This window comes from Phaethon aethereus (assembly GCF_964289735.1).
Source record: "Phaethon aethereus genome assembly, chromosome: W".
Classification (NCBI taxonomy): Eukaryota; Metazoa; Chordata; class Aves; order Phaethontiformes; family Phaethontidae; genus Phaethon; species Phaethon aethereus.
Genome location: NC_138581.1, coordinates 6517786 through 6537172, shown reverse-complemented (window position 1 = coordinate 6537172; position 19387 = coordinate 6517786).

The following is a 19387-nucleotide window of genomic DNA, read 5'->3' as shown; positions in this document are numbered from 1 at the left end:
CTTTCCAGGGTGTAAAGAAAACATAAACCTCTAAATACTTCTTGTCCTTCTTGTCTGTAGCTTCTGCAGGCCTATGAAGTCTAAACAGCAGACTCAGGCACAGTTTTTTCAGAGTCCTGACAAACTTCACGGAGAAATATGTAAAGTTGAAGTAATGTTTGATCTTTGGAACGTTAGACCCAAAGTGGATGTGCAATCTGATCAAGAGCTTCAGAAAGAATGACGAAGAAGATCCTGAACATGCTAAACGCGTCCCATGGTCAATAATGTGTGCAGCTGAAGCTCTAATGCTGTGATGCTCGAGTAAAAAACTGTCCAGATGAGACTTCACCATTGATGGGTAGGCTGAGCATACAGCACAGATGGCAGTTTGGAGCCGGAGAGGGATTCCTCTCAACATGCTGCAATGTTTCTGTAGCTGTGAAAGGGTCAGGGAAACAGGCAGAGCACTGTACAGGTATCATGCTGTCGGCAATGAGGTAGGTCAGGGCACAGAGAGCAAACCCATAATCGTCTAGCAGGTGAACACAAGCATGAGGTAGCCCAGGATTTGCAGTGCTGGTGAGCAGTGCCTTAGGTGCCCTGACCATTGCAATGCTAAGGGGGCCTTCTATCCTCAATTCTGCAACCTGTGGTTTCCACTGTGGTGTGTGTTGCCCTTTTCTTTCTGTCTCCTCATCCTTTGCATTGTAACATTTTACAACACAATATTAAGGCCTCTTGACTCTTTTCCTTATAGTTTCTAGTTTATAAGGTTGGAGCCTACTAGATAACAGGATAGATGTTGTATACACTCCCATTAAATATTATTGAATATTCCACAGGCATAAAGCTCAACAGCCAATCATTACGCAATGACTGGACCAGATCAAGTGTGACCCAATTAGTGCTGAGAGCACTGAGGAAAATATATGGAAATAATGTGATTAGCAGCAGGGGGAAACACAGGAAATGAAGTTTCAGCACTGGGGCAACAAAAACGTAGCAGTGTTTAATGCAACACTGTATAAAATGGGAGGTAATTTTATTTTTAAATTAAACCCATATTGCTCTCAATCCCTTGTAGCCACATACTCCAAGCACCAAGATAATTCAGGTGATCTGGTCTGAATTCTTGCAATGGCATTGAAAACAAGGGACATAACATATTTTTTCCCATCCAGGTTCTTTTATGGTTGGCATCCACCTGCCTATTTTGGATGTGTGTTTTATATCCCTAAGAAGCTGACAGAGAGTGTAACATTTTATCTCTCCACCCTGTCACACTTCTACAGGTCACTAGGTTTATCTCCCATAGCTTTTTGTCAGTGTCTTATGGCTCTGTTCTTTATCTTCCCAGCAGAATTTCTTAAAGGCTTGAGTTTTATTTTAGACTATGTCATGTTTCAGTCTGGGTGCAGGTAGTCCCTTGTTATTAGGCTTTCGCTTTTGTGTCAACACACTTGCCAGTGAATGAACAGTATAAAAAGGGATTTGAGAACTTCAGCCTTAGCAGGAGTCTCTCAATAAAGAATGCAAAAGAAAATGCAATAAAGGAAGCAAAGGTATGAGCTTATCATGTTTGGGTGAGCAGGTGTGGCTCAGACAATCAAAAATCTCACATAAAGAAATGGTAAAATTCTCATGAAGAAGGGCATGGGTCTCACAAGGCAGCTCTTAACCAGACACAGTAGTGGAATAAATGTAACTGTAGAATAATTGCAGAGAAATGGCACACTCAGACATACAGAGACCACACTAAACTGTAAAGACATGGCAAGTTCTTCTGTCGTCAGCTGACTTGGCAAAGAAAACTCAGAAAAAGGAAGGTCATGAACAGGAAAATAGTGTAATGAGACATTGACCAATTTACCTCTTAAGAAAATGCATAATTCTCAAAACATTTTCTTTAGCTCAAAATAGTTTTGTAATTACAAAGTTTTCATATCACATTATTTCATATCTTCCTATATGTCACAAGACTCCTTTTATTTTCTTCCCTTCTCTTACGGACAATCAACAATGCATTAACACTTTTGGATCTTATTTTTCCTCCACATTTTCTCCTTGATGTTCCCTTGAATCTACCTGTTCCTTCAAGAACTTTCCCCACCACTTCCTTCTGCTGGCCTCAAAACATTTTTTCTCCAAAGAAAAATCAGATGAGTAGAAACTCATTGATTACAGTAAAGAAGAATTAAGAATTTAAACCAATGCTCTATACAAAATTCTGACCATATAAGGTATTTAAAGTACTAAGTACATTAAACATAAGTATTGTTTTAAGATCAAAAGGCAGCCACATTTTTTCCATATTAACTGGCTTCATTAATCTGCATGGTGCTTGCCTTTGATGTCTTAATATTAATAGGCTGTTATTGTCACCCAGGTTAAAACAGGGAGTGTAGAATATACACGTTCATAATTGCCACTAATCCTGATGAAGCTGATTCTTGTACATCTCTACATATGAAGAAGAGTGTATATCCTCCAGTCTATACTCATAAGTCATGTGAATGACCATTTGCAAGAATTAATGAACTGCATAGCTTCTTTGTTTAAAGCACTGTCAAGTTAAAACTACGCACAATGATCAGAAAAAAAATCTTGTTAAATTTCCGTGACTTATTTAAGGTTTAGAAGTTTGATGGCCAGTTCTTTACTGGAATAAGTTATCTTGCAGAAGTTAGGTCAAGGATATAACCCTTAAGTTATTTACCTTTCTTTTTTAAGAGTCATAGCAACTCTGGTTACCTTTGTGCATTTTAAAACAGGTTTATTATCTAATTGTATTTTCTGTGTTGATGCATTTCACTTTCTGCATACTTGACCTACTTTGTAGAGTTCAAGTCTTTAATTATGTAGAGAGTTACACCTGCCATTAAGGCTATGAAAATACTACACTCAGACTTTGGAAAAAAAGAAAAGAATAAAAGCAAAACCCTAGGTTTTTAAATGTCCTGTTGGAGGTCTAAAGTAATAGAATATCATAATTTTCAGTTATTTCTCACAAAGACAAAAATGTTAGTATTACTTTTTGCTAGAAATAGGTAAGTGGAACAAAGAAAGATTTTACTGTCAACTGTTGTCCTTGGGTCTAGCCAGTGACCTTGTTCCAACTGGACGTGAATACAAGAAAATTTGCAAGTCTTTCTCCTCTGCTTCCACTAAATGATGATAGGTAATTATGAGAAGCATCTGGGAATTATCTAGTATTAAAAAAATAGATTAGCACACATGATCAGAATCTTAATACATTCATTTCCTGTCTATTTTTCTTTATATGCCTTGGAATATTAAGAAGGAAATTAGTAAGTGAATGGGGAGGTATTTTATGCTGGTTTTGTAAGTTGCAGTTTTTATTAATGACACCCGCCCCTTTATCCTATGTTGTTTTTATTTAGGAAAGGAAAACTAAATTGAACAAATTGGTTAGGAAGGATACCAAAATGGCTAAACATTAGACAGGGGCATATTTTTGTATGATAGGTGGGAAAATGGAAAAAAAGGTACAGTATTAATTAATTCTTGCTCCAATTGCTTCATCACAATATTCAGGGTTTTCTTCCTCTATTTTGTGCATGTCTTTGGTTCATAATATACACAGTTTTGTTAACTCTTATGCACTTTGAATTCTGCTGCTCGGTGACAGCGAGAAAACCTATTAACAGACTTGTAGCTAACAAAAGTGAGCTGTATTCATAGGGATAATCAATGAGCGTATTCCCTGGGAGAAAAGCTTCTCATTTAACTTTCAGATAGGTGGCATGTAATTTGACAGGTTCATTTGGCATGAATTTGGAAAGGATTTCTCATGTTGTCCAAGATTTACATGATGTTCTCAGAATATATTTTCAAGAAAGCTTTTTTTTTTTTGAGCTAAATCTTCAAGCATTTGTAACATCATGTTGAATTATTTCTTTACCATTAAGAGTACATCAGTGAAGCAAATTGCTTTTAATTTGAATACCATTTAAGACCATGTTGGAGCACTTAATGCACTACAGTTATTCTACGAAAGTGCTAGATCAGTACAGATGATTAGGTAGATCACAGTAATGTAAAATTTGGACTATAAAAAGACCTCACAAAATCTACTCTTTTGTTGAGGCAGCTTCTATGTGCAAGGCACAATCTACCCATTGAAATTTCCTGAATTAATAGAAGAATGAATAGCCTAAAAAATCCTAAATGGAAGCCAGGCAAGTTTACTTTATGTATGTATAAAGGGCTTTCCAATAGCCTCAGTCAGGCATGTGGAAGAGAAATAAATTAAGATCCATAAACTTCTAAGTTTGACAAGCATGTAGCATGCTTCCACGTTAACAGGAAATCACAGAATCACAGAATCACTAGGTTGGAAAGGACCTTCAAGATCATCAAGTCCAGCCACTAATCCAGCGCCACCACGTCCCCTAAACCATGTCCTGAAGTGCCACATCCACACGGTTTTTGAACACTTCCAGAGATGGCGACTCCACCACCTCCCTGGGCAGCCTGTTCCAATGCCTGACCACTCTCTCAGTGAAGAAATTTTTCCTAATATCCAATCTAAACCTCCCCTGGTGCAACTTGAGGCCATTTCCTCTCGTTCTATCGATAGTTACTTGGGAGAAGAGACCAGTGCCCTTGTCACCACAACCCCCTTTCTGGTAGTTGTAGAGAGCGATAAGGTCTCCCCTCAGCCTCCTCTTCTCCAGACTAAACAATCCTAGTTCCCTCAGCCGCTCCTCATCAGACTTGGGCTCCAGACCCCTCACCAGCTCCATTGTCCTTCTCTGGACATGCTCCAGCATCTCAACATCCTTCTTGTAGTGAGGGGCCCAAAACTGAACACAGGATTCGAGGTGCGGCCTCACCAGTGCCGAGTCCAGGGGCACGATCACTTCCTTCCTCCTGCTGGCCACACTATTTCTGATACAGGCCAGGACGCTGTTGGCCTTCTTGGCCACCTGGGCACACTGCCGGCTCATGTTCAGCCGGCTGTCAACCAGCACCCCCAGGTCCCTTTCTGCCGGGCAGCTCTCCAGCCACTCCTCCCCAAGCCTGTAGCGTTGCATGGGGTTGCTGTGGCCAAAGTGCAGGACCCGGCACTTGGCCTTGTTAAACCTCATACAGTTGACCTCTGCCCATCGGTCCAGCCTGTCCAGATCCCTCTGCAGAGCCCTCCTACCCTCCAGCAGATCAACACTCCCACCCAACTTGGTGTCATCTGCAAACTTACTGAGGGAGCACTCAATTCCCTCATTCAGATCATCAATAAAGATATTGAACAAGACCGGCCCCAGAACGGAGCCCTGGGGAACACCGCTTGTGACCGGCCGCCAGCCGGATTTAACGCCGTTCACCACAACTCTCTGGGCTCGACCATCCAGCCAGTTCCTCACCCAGCGAAGAGTAAACCTGTCTAATGTGTATGATCTTCTCCCTAAAGAAATTTAGTAGCTCTATAAGCTAAATATAGTTTAAAATATAGCTCTATAGCTAACTATTCAAACCCAGTATAAAGTACCAAACAGATTTTGACCTCTGTTGCACTGACAAAGTCAGCTTCTGCTAGATCACAGCTACTGTGGTCTGTGCCAAGGCACGAAGGTTCAAGGGTGCAATGCCTGAAAGCAGCAATAGGTGAAAGGTCAGCGATGCTGATGTTTTTCTGGACTCCAACAACCTTGGGTACACAAAAGCACTTAATAAACCCCAAATGCAACTACACCTTTCTGGCTACTTCTTCATAAACATTGTGAAACATTATGATTGAATAAATTACTTATACATTACTTTCAGAAGTTTTGCAGAATTAAACATTTCTTTCATTTCAGATACCAGATCTACAATTAAAAATGAGAAAACAAAAGATGTTTTCATACTTACAACTATTATGAGCATATATTTTCTCTATGAATTTGAACTATATTTAGAAATTTGTCTGGTTGTTTCTGCTTTAATAGAATTCATTTCAGAGAATATATAAAATATATGTTAAGAATAAAAGGATATTTCTGGTATTGTTTTCTTGGTGTTGTTGATAATCATGTTTGTAATGCTGAAATAATGGAGACTCTATTTTTGGGCTGCTCAAGATCCCCACTGGCATATTGCACACTACAGTATAATGTAATTTTCTGTGACTGCTGGAGAAGAGAGAGCTTGGGTTGTGAAGGATCGCACATGTGGTGGGTTGATCTTCACTGGATGCCAGGTGCCCACCAAAGCTACTCAATCACTCCCCTCCTCAAATGGACAGGGGAGGGAAAATATAATGGAAGGCCTGTGGGTTGAGATAAGGACACGGGAGATCATTCAGCAATTACCGTCACGGGCAAAACAGACTCAATGTTGGAATGGAACGGAAAATTAATTTAAATTATTACCAATCAAATCAGAGTAGGGTAATGAGAACTAAAACCAAAGCTTAGAACACCTTCCCCCCACCCCTCCCTTCTTCCTGGGCTCAACTTCACTCCCTATTTTCTCTACCTCCTCCTTCTAGCAGTAGAGTGGGATGGGGAATGGGGGTTGTGGTCAGTTCATCACACGCTGTCTCTGCCACTCCTTCCTCCTCAGGGGGAGGACTCCTCACCCTCTGCCCTGCTCCAGCCTGGGGTCCCTCCCACGGAAGACCGTCCTCCACGGACTTCTCCAACGTGAGTCCTTCCCACGGGCTGCAGTTCTTCACCAGCTGCTCCAGCCTGGGCCCCCCGTGGGTGCCGTCCTTCAGGAACGGGCTGCTCCAGCCTGGCCCCCGCGGGGTCCCAGGTCCTGCCAGCAAACCTGCTCCAGCCGGGGCTCCTCTCTCTCCCCACGGGGCCACAGGCCCTGCCAGGAGCCGGCCCCAGCGCGGGCTGCCCACGGGGTCACGGCCTCCTTCGGGCATCCCCCTGCTCCGGCGTGGGGCCCTCCCCGGGTGCGGGTGCAGATCTGCTCCCCCATGGAGCTCCATGGCCGCAGGGGCACAGCCGGCCTCCCTGTGGGCTTCCCCAGGGGCTGCCGGGGACCCTCTGCTCTGGCGCCTGGAGCCCCTCCTGCCCCTCCTTCTTCACTGACATGGGGTTTGTTTCTCTCACATATTCTCACTCCTCTCTTTGGCTACAATTGCATATGGTCTTTTCCCCCTTCTTAACTCTGTTCTCCCAGAGGTGCTGCCGCCGTCGCTGACTGGCTTGGCCTTGGCCAGTGGTGGGTCAATCCTGGAGCTGGCTGGCCTTGGATCTAACAGACACAGGAGAAGCTTCTAGCAGCTTCTCACGGAAGCCAGCCCTGTATCCTCCCCACTACCAAAACCCTGCCATGCAAACCTGATATACCACATAACCCATATTTGATATTAAAAAGAGGGCATCAAAAAAATGAAATTGTTGGTCCTGGAGACCTGATGCCCATACTACACATATTTCAAGGGATTTTTACTCTGAAATAACCATAGTCCAGTCCAAGGGACTAAATGCCCAGATACAGATTAAATGAGTTAGGTAGGTACATTTTTTTCAGAGATTAAATTACTTCCCATCAAAACTCAAACTAAAGCAGTTCAAAATCATTCAAGCATCCACTTAATCTATAATCCCAGTGTGTCTTCCCAGAACCTTCACCCTCCCAATTATTCTTTCAAGTCTTTATGTTAACCATCAAGCAGGGATACAACCACTTCTTTTCTACTACCTTATCTTCCTCAGAATGAGCTTTGCCTTCTCCTCCCATGTGTCTGATAAGCCACTCTGCTGTATGGAGTCCATATGGATGGAGTTCCCTAGTACTGGGGTTCTCTGACTGTATTTATCCTGTCTTTAAAGTGAGCCTGATCCAGAAGACATATGCCTTGGACATGTCTTAGTTGCATGTCAGAAGACGACCATGAACATACTATGAGGTCATTTATGGCCTTGTTACCATGAAAAGAAAATGCATACAACATGACCAGGGTCTCTTATCTGGAAAATGTGTATACAAGTCCTGAGAAATGGGATGTCATGCACCCCTCTCACAGCCTAGACACACTTAAGGAGTGAAACCTCACTTTTACAAGAATCTTATCTTTAAAGTTGTCAAAATCAAAACTGAGGCAACTGAAATCCTGAATTGCATCATGTAGCTTGAGACCATGCCAAGTTTCAGTGCATGCATCTCTGTTTCAGAGTACAATAAAATAATTTGAAAATGAGTTTATTATATTGCAGGAGGGACACATCTTTCCAGTGTTTCCACCTGCAATAGGAATAATAGGCAATTAATATTTTATAAAATCTTATGGACCATGTAAAGCAGCAATTACTGTATCTGTAATAACTGGTCTATGAATATGTATGACTTAGAACTTTCAAAATAGCTGTATACGTGAAAGATGAAAGACTTGATCAAGATAGATTAGGATATGAGTGAAATGGGATATGAAGCCTTTGAAAACTGAATTTCATGACATTTTAGTAGGAAATATTCATTCAACTGTATACATAAAGTAGGATAATAGAATTTTCATGACCATGTCATCTGGAAAAGAAAACACTTGGGAATTTACTATAAGACTTAATATTCACTAAGTTAGGGTTTTTTAACATAAATTAATCAGAACATTTGGACATATCTGAAAAACACTGAAGTGATCATTCTACCCTGCTTTTTTTCATGTTATGCTGACAGATGGTAATTACTTCTGTCCAGTATTTCTTAGATCCAGTGGCATTCACTAAAATTACAGCATCATTAAAGAGGAGAAATGTAAAAAACCTCTTAAGATCCACACAAGGGAGTAACGAAGTCCCATTAGGAAAGAAACAGATAATGGAAGATCCTATCCCAATGCATTATGGCTGTGCTCACGGGCAGTTCTTACCTTGGTATTGGTGGCTCCATTCCCACAAAAACTTCAACCATAGGTAAATACTTATTTTGTGCTAAGCACAAACGGTGCATGCCCCAGCACACAACAAACCACAAACAGAAGAACTTACGGGAGTTGTATCTTGCACCCACATGCGAGATCTCTGTGAGCTAAAAATTATCAACAGTGTCAACACGTACGCTTCCACCAAACTGCTGTCACTGTTTCTACCTATACCATATCTCTTAAACCACTGAAACCATTCACTTGTACTGCTTTTTAGCTACCATTTATGGCATTCAAGAGTATCACAGACTTCCCTGAGTGTGAATATGACCATCTATTATGCAATCTGCAGTACGATAGAATCATAGAATCTTTGGGTTGGAAAGGACCTTTACAAGCCATCTAGTCCAACCCCCCTGCAGTGAGCAGGGACATCTGCAACTAGATCAGGTTGCTCAGAGCCCCGTCCAACCTGACCTGGAATGTTTCCAGGGATGGATCATCTACCACCTTTCTGGGCAACCTAGGACAGGGTTTCAACAGCCTCATTGTAAAAAATTTCTTCCTTAGATCCAGTCTAAATCTGACCTCTTTTATTTTAAAACTGTTACCCCTTGTCCTATCACTACAGTCTCTGTTAAAAAGTCTGTCCCCATCTTTCTCCTAAGCCCCCTTTCAGTCCTGGCAGCTGCAATAAGGTCTTCCCAGAGCCTTCTCTTCTCCAGGCTGAGCAACCCCAACTCTCTCAGCCTGTCCTCATAGGAGAGATGTACTGGGATACCTTACAAGTGCTGCAATAGAGGAGGGGAAAGGAGACATGGAAGCAGTGGCTGCCAGAGTGCTGGGGTGGTTGTTGGCCGATTTCCTGAGCTTCAGACCTGAGCATCTTGGTAGTATCTGGTGGAACTGCCTGGAAGAAAACCTAACAGAAATACAAGAGAGCTTCCCAAGTTGTCTAGATTGCTATTGAATTTGTATTATTTGGTTGGAGTATTAGATGGTCAGGAGGAATAGGCTTGAGGATGAGTTCAGGTTTGGACCTAATTATTGTTGTACACACAGCCAAAGCAGCAGTTTAGAGAACAGCAAAGGTGCCTAACTTACCAGTGTTTCTTTTGGAAATTGGTTAGGGGTTTTATGTCTTTACCTCAATTTCATATTAAAGGTCTGAAGTTGTTCTGAGCAGTTTTGCAGAAGGTTGTCCCAGAGCCATCTGAAAACCTTGGGATTTTGTTTTACCTTTTGTGTTGCCCGTTGGCTGAATTTGCCTATGCCTATACTAAACTGAATTTGCCTTTCATATTCCCAGGAGGGTCAGGAGCACTGTGCTTTCCCCAGGGCTCGGTTCTGGGCCCAGTCTTATTCAATATCTTTATTGATGATCTGGATGATCATCAAGTGTTCCCTCAGTAAATTTGCAGATGACACCAAACTGGGTGGGAGTGTTGATCTGCTGGAGGGCAGGACAGCTCTGCAGAGGGATCTGGACAGGCTGGATCGATGGGCTGAGGTCAACCATGTGAGGTTTAATAAGGCCAAGTGCCAGGTCCTGCACTGGGGTCACAACAACCCCATGCAATGCTACAGGCTTGGGGAGGAGTGGCTGGAGAGCTGCCCGGTGGAAAGGGACCTGGGGGTGCTGGTTGACAGCCAGCTGAACATGAGCCAGCAGTGTGCCCAGGTGGCCAAGAAGGCCAACAGCATCCTGGCCTGTATCAGAAATAGTGTGGCCAGCAGGAGGAAGGAAGTGATCGTGCCCCTGGACTCGGCACTGGTGAGGCCGCACCTCGAATCCTGTGTTCAGTTTTGGGCCTCTCCCTACAAGAAGGATGTTGAGGTGCTGGAGTGTGTCCAGAGAAGGGCAACGAAGCTGGTGAGGGGTCTGGAGCCCAAGTCTGATGAGGAGCAGCTGAGGGAACTGGGGTGGTTCAGTCTGGAGAAGAGGAGGCTGAGGGGAGACCTTATTGCTCTCTACAACTTCCTGAAAGGGGGTTGTGGCGACGAGGGTGTTGGCCTCTTCTCCCAAGTAACCAGCGATAGGAAGAGAGGAAATGGCCTCGAGCTGTGCCAGGGGAGGTTTAGATTGGATATTAGGAAAAATTTCTTCACCAAGAGAGTAGTCAAGCATTGGCACAGGCTGCCCAGGGAGGTGGTGGAGTCGCCATCTCTGGAAGTGTTCAAAAAACGTGTGGATGTGGCAATTCAGGACATGGTTTAGGGGACGTAGTGGCGCTGGATTAATGGTTGGACTTGATGATCTTGAAGGTCCTTTCCAACCTTAGTGATTCTGTGATTCTGTGATTCCCTGGTCTCATCCCCAAATTAAGGTGAGCCATACCTGAGAGGTGGCACTGAATTTGGGAAATGAGAATAACTGCTGGATCCCATTGTACAGACATGTCCTCGACCCTCACCAGCTGAGAATCTTCACCTACAGAAATGAAGAGGTATGGCCTTGAGCCTGGCTGGTATTCACTGAAGATGTGGCTATTGTCTCTTGTGTGTGTGACTCAAAGTGAAGGTACCAAAAGCCCCATTCCTTTCTAATCCCTCTCAGCTCCTGGATGTTTATACTCAAGTCAACACTCCGACAGTTAGCATTTATTTCTTTGTATTTATATGCATCAAGGATTTGTCAGCACCTTTAGGGCTATGAGGAGTCAGACAGAGTAGTGTCCATAGCAGGACTAACCTACCATAAATGCAGTCTAGGATCTAATAAAATTTAATCCACCATGCTGCAACATGGCAGGTACGTTTGATCCCCACAGCACGGCCAAATACAAGAGGCTGCAGCACCACCTTAACCAGCAAAACCATCAGGAAGAAAATAATACCACATTTAATCTACCATGTTAAGGTGAAATATGACTTTATTTTACAAAAAGCTTTACTGGAGCTTTATCTGAAACCACCAAATAAAAGAAAACACTAGTATTGGGTTAAGGATTAGAATCATACGATTGCTAATGAAAAATACATACTGAGCTAACAAGCATGTGCAAATTAGGTTCTTTTTTCCCCTCTTTCTTAACACAGGCTATAATATTCTATTTCACTAAGTGATCCTATCAGAATGTTAAATTTTTCCATTAGCAGGATTAGATTAAGTCTTAATATTAAACCATGTACGTCAGTCCTATTAAACAAGATACGTTCCCCAGCCCTACTGCCATCCTGGAATTATTCCAGCTAAATATCTTTTTCTTACATTCAGCAGGGACTTGAGCAGGACATAGCTCTGAATATTAGGAGCTGTCCTGGGTAACTGTTCGTAATGAAGAGCAGCAATGGGGAGGCAAATCCCTGCAGTCAAATAGGCTTAAACAAAAATAACATTATTATTTTTTATGGAGCAAATTACATGAAATGCCAAGCATATGGATTTAATGAATATGACTTTCTAAAACCATAAACAAGATTGGGTTTATACTTTTTTTTTTTTTACAGCACAGCAGAAACAAATTAAATTTGCTCTGAGATGCACTTCTCGTAACTATCATTCTGTGTTGTAAACGTCTTATCCATAATCAGAAATTCGATGTTACAGACAACAAAGCCTACTGAGGTGTTAAGCTGAAAGGTAGGTAGAAAACAGGGTGAGCTTTTTCTGTGGAAAAAATATGTTTTTTTCCCAAATGAAAAGCCTTAAATGAGATTCGGTTAGTGGATGGCTGGTAAATGATACCTAATGTTCAATTAGAAAATTGTCTTACTAGAGCTGTGATGACTTTGCAGCCCAGGGGTGGATACTCTATTTTGCAGATATCTCAGACACCAGATTTTTATTCTTATATTACTTGATAATGTTTAGGCATATGTTAGTATGAATGGCCTAGCAAAAATCCTTGTTTACACAGCCCTCAATAAAATACCTATTAATGTATTAGAAGCATACTGGGGCAATGCACTAAAACATTTGAAGAGAGGTTTTAGAGATGGGCTGAACCAAACTAGTAACACAGCATATTAATGCTAGCAACTGCTAACCTCACAAAACAAGGGGGAGTTCCCAGCTGCATATTATCAAGGTAAAAGTTATGAAAGGGGATGATCTCCCATGTTCTGCCAGAAAAAGTGTTGGTTTTGTCTAGGTCATGTTTCATGCATTTTGCTCTGCAATTTCCATTTCTGAGGGAGTTCAGGCCCTGAAACGTGGAAGACGATTGAACAGGGTGGTGGCACAGGGCTGTGAACAGGTCAGGAGCTGGTTTAACAGAGACTAAAGCATGAAATAGAACAGGAACCAAAAATTGCAGTCAGATACCTTAATGCCCAACATAAGAACTCTAAAGCATATTATAGTGCTTATCAGCCAAATAGTGGCTATAGGTCCCTTTGTTATTGCCCTTTCTGCTCCATGTAAGCACCACGAGACATCTTGGAAGGAGAAAGCTCATGGCTGCAGCATCAGCCAATGTAGCTGACGTAGGAAAGTAGCAATGGAATGCCTGTTCTTCAGGCACCGTGCTGATACCAACAGGGATTTGCACATTCCTATCCGCAAAAAGCTCATGTAATGTTAACAGGAAACAACGTTTTCTTTGTGAAGGTGTCAGTAAATGTAATAGACTTCGTGGTCTGGAGTAAAGGTTATGTAAACTGTCATTCTGCTCTTGATAAAGACCTAGAGGTCCCCAGGCCCTTTCAAGTGGGAGATGATAAGACAGTGTTACTGTTTTGTCTATGTCACTGCATCCAGGCACAAACTTAAAGAAATGTGTCTTCCCATTTGGGGCACTAGCCCGGCATTTTAAGATAGTTGCCGTATGTTGAAGTTGAACTTGGGGTATGTGTGCCCTTGTGCATCAGCATGAGCACATGCACTCCAGTCGTGGGGAGTGAAGCAAACATTTTGAAGCAGCAACAGGACGTATATTACCTCTCTTCTCCCTCCTAACAATAACTAGATGCTGGTTTGTAAGGGGGATGGTCAAGGGACGTTATTGTCGCTGTGACACAACGCAGCTGTGTCTCCACCTCGGTCAAAGGAGTGGTGGAATGCACTGATTCACAGCAGCCTGGCAAGGCACGTAGGTCCATTCCCTCTGGAACTAGTAAAGTGCTAAGTCATTTTAATAGAATTACTACCGGTTTAAAGGAGTACAGAGTAATGAAACCAGGCCCAGGCTCTTTGTAAATTCCCTCTGTCCTGAAAAGTTTTAAATCAGACTCCTGGCTGCAATGCATTTCCAGAGAGATATTGTTAATTTACAGGCAACAGAGGTGCCACATGTTATAGTTTTATTACAAATTTCGTTATATTGAAATCCTATGCTCTTGAAATCAACAGTATATTTTCTGTTGACTTCAGTGAAGTCAGTAGTTCGCTACCGGTACCCTCTTTAAAGTCTGAGCTTGTAAGCACTTGAAGAATCCTGCTTTTTTAAATAATGATAGTCATAATATTCTGATTGCAGAGAGAATTTTGTATATCTCTGGAGAAAAAAAGATGAAAAAATCTTGTACATACTTCTTAATATCATAATTTAAAATCTTTATATCCAAGACGCATAGTTTTTCAATGTTTTGACTGGTGATATTAAACAATATAACTGCAGAGCATTGGAATAGATCAGCTCCTCAAAACATATTAATGTGCTAAGCAATCAGCTCAAAATTGTTTGAAATAAACATGTCTACTTGTTTAAATAAAGTCATTTCATTTTCCTTCCTCGAGGTATGACTTACACCGTTCCCTGAGAACTTTTATCTTTTAGCATAATTAAAGCCCACTAAACAGTACTTCAGTTCATCACCCCCAACATCACTAATGGATCCTTCTTGCTCTCAGTGATCTGATGATTACGGATAATATTTCTCTAAAGAAAAGTCATTCATATCAGAAGCACAACCCAGAGTAAATTTAATTTGTAACTTATGTGCTGTAAATACAAACACTGCACTGAAAAGGTTTGTCTTGTTTATGCTTTTATGTAGACATATTCATTAAACCTGTATTTTCTACGGTTTATGGCATTCACTCAAAATTGAAATGTCACGCAGTCAGTTTAGTCTATATGACTATAGAGACTTGCTTGCTGTTTTTGCTTTTCATTATTACCCATTACCCTGATGTCTCTACTCCATCATGCTTACAAAAAGTGTATCACACTTACCAGTTACAACTTCTGGCATTCTGTGCCTTTAAAGGGAAGAGGATATCCCGCTCCTACAGGAAAGACATTTGATGGTGCTTTTGGGAGGCAGCCAGTAGCAGCCGGGATGCATGCACTAGGCTATCAAACCTTTTGCTGTTCAGGGGCTGTTAAAGGTGTGTCTGGCTAGCAAGAGAGTTCTTTGTGCATAGGAAGAGCTACAGATACATATGGCAGAGTGGTTCTGCGTGAGTTTGAGGCTGAGATGTGTCTTTGAACTATAGCCCAGCAGTGGCATGCAACGATGAACAATTCCCTGCCTGGGAAGGGTAGGGTGAGCCTTAAAGCACCAGGGAGCTGCAGGGCCAAGTGCTTTGTCATGCCCTTTATGGCAGAGACAAGTCTGTGCAGCTCTGTGGCTTTTGTTATTTGGGAAGTGGGCTGAGAGGCTCACATGGGTCCCCTTAGGAAGTCTAGCATTAGCTAGGAAGTTTTTACTGAGCTTCCTTTTTACTGTATTGTTTCAAGAAAGAACCAACGGCTTTTTTTTGGCACAAGTGTTGTGCCTTCTGCTGTCAACGCTGCACCGACAAAGTTTTGTTTTCACTCAGATATACACTGTTTTCAAGGATGGCCAAGTGCCAATGGGAGACCTGCTCCTGGGTGAACAACTGTCGCCTTTGACACGATGCCTTGAGAAAAAAAACAGACTGGAAAAATTGAGAAAGAGGAAAAAAAGAAGAACTAAGTCCAATAGGCACCCACCTGATGTGACGATCCAAAATTCAGTGCATAGATACGAACAGGGAAAAATAGAGCCTGAGATCCAAAGCTGGAGAGATCTTTCCTTTAAACAGCACTGAATAGCCAGAGAAAACCAGATTTCTGCTTTGCCTTCTGATAATCTGAACTAATAAAGCTTGGTACTTGATACTTGGAAACTCAACACATAAGACAACGCTGAATGAAAGCACATATATGTCCTCATGAGCTGGTACAGATGGTGGACAATGAGAACTGGGAGTAGCTGGTTTTGTCCTTCCCACTAAAATTTCAGCTTTTTGCTTCTATCAACTCATTCTAGCAGTCTCGTCTCACTTTAATGTGATTTTGCAAAATTTTCAGGTCTCTAACAAGACTGCTGTCTGATTTTCATTTGCAGTGGCTTAACCCAATGCCGTCGTTCTCAACATGTTGAATAGTGCTCGGTAATTAGGAAGAGAAATAACACTGTAAGTCAGAAGCAACTATCAGCAGTGTTAATCATACACCTCCTGCTTTCTTATTGCAGGAGAGGTGCTACGGCTGATGTTAGAAAACATGTGAAACAAGAGGATGTGGATGGAGTGGCTGGATTCAGGCCACGACCTATGGCACCTCCTACAGAATTAAAGCAGCTCCTTAAGTAACTCATGACTGCTTAAGTCACCCTGAGCTGTGTGTTTGATACCATGTCTAGGAAGTAATCCAGGCACCACATTTTGTAAAACATTTGCCTAATTTTAAATTCAAATTCCACATTTATTATTTATAGTTTGGTGCTTGGATTCATATTCAGACAGGGGCACTGTTTGTACAGTCTGGATGAATTACAACTCCTGTTGAAGTTCATGGAAAATCTCCCACAGATGTTGGTAGGAAGCAAGGTTTCACCTTTCATATGAATAGAAGATTTAAAAAGGAATTGTTTCCATCCATCTTTATAACAAGAAGTAATCATGTAATATATGCATAGGATTTGCTGATATATCTAGAGATACCTTAGTGCGCTTTTGCTATAAAAGTTGATATACTGTGATTTTGGTATAGATTTTAAGTGTGTGAAATTTAATTCCTAGGTAATATGAAACTTGCTGACTACAATCAGAGAATAACTGCCACACCAAAATTAAATAAATTAATGTTAAAGATATTTTCATTCATCATTTATTTCTAAAAGCCTTCACAGTGCTGCGTTTTAGAAAGATAGCTAAGACTGCAGTTTAAATTGTCTTGCCTCAAAAAGAGATACAGATATTCCTTTTTCTTTACATAAAGTGATTCAGTTTTGGACACTTCCATACAAGAAAGATGCTGATAAACTGCAGTGAGTCTGACGAGGACCAACAAAATACTTGGAGCCAGAGCTTCTCCTCTCCTGTAAGGAGAAGCTGAGGGAACTGAGCTTATTCAGCCAGGAGCAGAGATGTCTGTGGGGGGACCTGACAGTGTCCTTCCCATACCTGCAAGGAGGTTTCTGAGTAGATAGAGCCTGTTTAATGAAGTTTATCGCAGGAGGACAAAAGATAATGGTCTTAAACTGAAACAAGGGTAGTTACAATTTGATGCGAAGGAATATTTCTCAGCATGAGGACAATCGGGCATTGGAATAGGTTGCCCAGGGAGGCTGTGAAATCTTTCACGCAGGAGAAGACAGACAGTCCACAACAACTGGTCTGAATTCAGGGGAACCCTGCCTTGACCAGAGAGTTGGAATAGAAACCTGCTAAGGTCCCTTCCACATGACTTATTCTATAATATTAGTCTGAAAAAACCAAACTACTAGAAGTAACAAACTCTGTTCTACTTCTGTTTATGACTCTTCCTCCAAATTTTGAGCTACATTTCATTTCTAGAATCTCTGACTGATAAGGAAAGAGGACAAAAAGTGGTGATCTCAATTTATGCTAGGGTGGATCCTGCACTGATAATCCGTTGGCATGATGAAACCCTGGAGAGTTGCCATACTATAGGACCATGACTTTAGCAAAACTTTAACTTATCCTACCAGCAGATGCAAATGGAGATAATAAGTCTCCTGAATCCACAATCATAAAATCCACATTTACTAAGATATTTGCAACACCAAATAGCATAATGCAATCTTCTAACATAAAAATAATCTTTTTAGTTTTAAGTTAAGCAGATGTGATGTAGAATTTCTTCAGGGATTATTATATGCATTATTCTTCATTTCTCTGCTTGCTATTATTTTCTACAGGGAAGATTTTTTTTCTTTTTGGACATGCAGAGGTACTGGGTTGCTATTGTTATTGAACAGCAAGTTCACCATTTGTAAAAATTCAGTGTAAAACAACTTGTGGCTTCATAACTCTCTCCTTTTGCCAAGTCCCAAATCATTTAGTCATTTCAGAACTTACTCCATCAGTTCCAGAAGAAATATTAACTTCAATATTAAGTGTTGATTAATTAGGATATTCTCATTGAGATAATAAAGCCAGAATTTTTCTGTGTTACCAAGAGCATCTGTTACTATGTATAAAACTGAAATTTCCTTCTTCTCCGTTCTCTCCTACTTTACCGCAGCTAATAAAAAAGGAAAGAAAAAGTTAATTAAATTCGGATGGAGTGTGTCAAGCATTGTCAAGATCTCAATGACTACTTTAATCAAAAGTAAAACCCATGTTGGCTAGGATGGGTAGTAATTAAGTCTTTGAGAAAAAAAAAAAAAAGAGTTTTGAGAAGGAAAACTGTACTGCATTACCAAACCTTCATCAACTTGTCAAGCACAAAATGTCAAAGCTGCTGAATATACCTAATTGACATTAGCACTAACTTAAAGTAGAACACCAGAGAAAATAAGTGGAAATTTAACCATCATTTTCTCTGCTTTCTTTTATGCTTTGATAGACCAATGAAGCAGCTTTAGGTAAGGCCGCTTATAATGTCTTCTGTCAGAGAATTTTGAATTTCATTGTATAGAATAACAGTCATTAAGACACAAGATTCTTATCCATTTATTTTTTTGGGCCCACTAATGATGATGTCTGTGATGATAATTATCTCTTTTCTAGTACTTTGTAACACATCTCAATTTATGTCTTTTTTTTATTAGCACTCAGTTAACAGGTAAGAAAACTGAGGCATACCAGGGTGATGTGACTTGTTCAAGGTCTCACATGTCATTGACCTAACCATGTAAAGACTTTGGAGTTGCTAAGCCATAGCTCTGTGCTCTGGTCTCTCTACAAGGCTGCTGCTATTATTGTTTAATATTATCTTGTCCAATGTTAATATCATACTATTTCACCAGGACTTATCTTTAGTAACAAAATATCTGCATCCAAAGAATACGTCCCCTATAAAGCAGGTGTATCACCTCGACAGACAGACAAGCAGTAGTTAAGTGAATGAATTCCAAAATTAATTCTATTTCTCGGTGAAGTTAATTTTTGCTGTGTATAAAAAAGAAAATAAAAACAATACTTTGAAACAACATGGCATTCCATAAATTCCATGAACTTCATCATTAGGTGTTTAATCTTTAGAGGGAAGCATAGGGTAACTAAGTGGGGATGTCCTTAAAACAGTGATTTTTTGAAGGAAAGCTCTGGCTGGAGACAGTATAAGCAATACAAGGAAGTTAATAACCAGTACCTTGGAAGTTTTTGGTTGTGTTTTGTGTTGCTGATTTATCATTGGGCTCTTGAACTGTCTTGACTTTTGTAAAGGTGAGGTCATTCAGACTGTAATCCTAGAAGTACAA